Genomic DNA, 2,684 nt, shown 5'->3' on the forward strand with positions numbered 1-2,684 from the left:
TCTAGTTAAACATTTTAAACTGTCAGAGGAGGTGATAAATGTGTTGTACTCTTTCCTGTGGCCTTTTCCACCAAAGAGTCTGTCATGCAAGAAAGGGAGGGGAAAATGTGCCCGGTATGGATCAAGCCCTTAGCTTTTCCATGTTCGTTTGTTTTTATTGTAAGATAAACCTTTCATGTTTTATTGTTATGAAGTTCAAGCCTGGCCTAGAGGTGCTGATCTTTAGTAGAAACAGCTGCAGACCCAGTGTCCCCTGGTCAGGTGGGAGGCTCTTTGAAGCAACATGTTGCCTCTTTAAAAGGAAATTGAGCATGTGAGAACTTAAACCTGTAAAAGTCATCAACAGCTCTGCCATTGTTTATCTCTGGTGTAACTTTATATAGAATTAAAGTGAAACACATTACTTTGCTTCCAAGACAAGATGGTTTAGCTCCCCCCTTGGTCCTAGAGACACAGGAAATGACCACATAACCACAAATACTGTCTAGTGGAATGAAGATGGGTGACAAACTATCCACAGAAATAGGTTCTTAACCAGATGGGCTAAGAAATGAAATGTAGCTAAAGCTTCTGGTTTTAAATTAAAACCAATGCTTAAATGTTAAAACCAAGTAGAAAAGAGCAAATGCTGGATGTGCTCTGGCTGTGTGAGGGGGCAGATCTGAGCGTTTCTCGTTGACTGGCTGTTGTTTTCAGCATAGACTGTAGTCTGTTCCTCAGGAAGGAAAGGAATGAGCCTAACTGCCTTTGGGATGAGGGAAGCTAAGATACTTTTTTGGCTTCATTTTTCAAGTTACCTTCTTGTACAGAAAACAAACAAAAAAATACCTGTCAGATCTCCTCCTTTACTTCTCTGTGGCATTTTCATTACTTAAAGCAAGACCCGAGATGTCTTACCATCATCTTTTTAAACTGATCAGCCACTGTACTCCCCTTCCTGCAAGAAACAGGGTGCAGTGATAGTCTGTAAAATTGCATTAAAACTGCATTTTCTTGAAAAAAGAACCATCCTTTCAGATTTAATGCTTCAGAAAAAAGCTTTTTTAAGTCAGTCATGCTGGACCACATCTGCTTAACAGTGGTTTTGGGTATTAGCGTGGGGGAAGACCTCGGTTTTGTTTTAGGCTTAGGCTGAATTGCAGTTGGCAGAAACAATAAATTTTTCACCTTTGAGTGTATCCTGTAGCTTCCCTCATGGCCAACAGGACGCAGCATTGATGGCATCTGTGTGGAGCCCTTGCAAATGGGGCTGTAATGTGAGAGAGCATCTGAAGGATGGTGAAGAGAATACAAGATAATGAAGATTTCTGGACGTAGATTGAAAGAAACTGTATTGACAATAGCTGCTTCCTTAGTGCAGATTTTTCTTAAGACAAGAAAGTAGAGCAGTTTACCACCACACTGGTGAGAAGAATGTGGGTTTTGACTGGTAACGTGGAAAATGTGGTGACATTCGAAACTGCCTGGGCTCTGCATTGAGATGATGCAGAATTTGTCATCCTGTAAATCATTTCTCATTGATTAGCTAAGCTGTTTGGATTGGCAGAGGGGATCTTTTCTTGGACAGGAAGCTTAGGACCAGTACCACTCACTGCATAACAGCTTTTCTGAACTGGACAATTCAAACAACACCTTGTACTGTCTGAACAGAAGGTAATTACCTCCAGAAAGTCCTTTGCAGACCTTTACAGTACAACAGCCCAAAACAAAAAGGCAGCATAACTACGTATTGTAGGAAAAGACTGGCAGAGGGAGTCGGGTCAGAGACCCAAACAGTTGTCCCTTGGATGAATTCTTGGAGATAGTAATTATCCTTAATAGCATAAACATTCTGCAAGAGCCAACAGCAGCTGTATTATAGCAAAGGTAGGGAAGGAAGGCTGTACTTGGGGAGGGGGAGTGGAGGAATTAGCACAGATGAACTGCTGCTCTTAGTAATGCATGATGTCTCTTCCAGTCTGCCTATAAATGCCGGTTGCTCAGTGACACGGTATGAGTAGTTAGCTGTTTCTATGAGATGCTCCAAGTAGTGTATCTCTTCCTATCTGAAATGCAGAAAAACTCTGAAGCACTGACCAGACGTCTGAAGGAACTGAGACTTTCCCTTCGCTGTGCAAATGATTAGAGTGAAAACTTGACCTTCTGCAAAATGCTCGGTTTCTAAAATGTCTGGGGGAGTTATGTCAGGACCACTTGGCAGGCGGTCAAAGTTCTTCCCTTGCAGTTGCATGTTTTGTAAACCTACTCCAAAGTTGGAACGACCTGGTAAAGTAGTTACCTCTGTCACCATTGGAGCTAATGAAAACGTGTAGGAAAATGAGAAGTTTTCAAAAGCAACTCTTGATTTCCAGCTCTCAGTAAATACAGATAGTGAAGTCCTGGCAGGAGAGGAAACATCAGGGGGTTTGTTCAGATCATCTGTTCGTTCATCTCTGTTCTAATATTGGAGGGGTTTTTAATCAATGAAAAATGTGGGGGTGCTAATTAATTAACTAGGTAGTGCAAGAAATATTGTTTCAATAATCTGTGCCTCAGGAGGAGCTGCCATTAGTATATTTTTTGCAAGGAAAAAGGTTTAAAGAGCAGAAGGAAACTTAAAAAAAAAAGGAAACATACTCTTATACGCCAAGAGGGTATAGGATTCTTTGGCCTTGTTCTGGACTCAACCCACTTAGTAATTCATT

Source organism: Antrostomus carolinensis, unplaced genomic scaffold (genome assembly GCF_000700745.2).
Source record: "Antrostomus carolinensis isolate BGI_N321 unplaced genomic scaffold, ASM70074v2 scaffold24410, whole genome shotgun sequence".
In the NCBI taxonomy this organism is placed as follows: domain Eukaryota; kingdom Metazoa; phylum Chordata; class Aves; order Caprimulgiformes; family Caprimulgidae; genus Antrostomus; species Antrostomus carolinensis.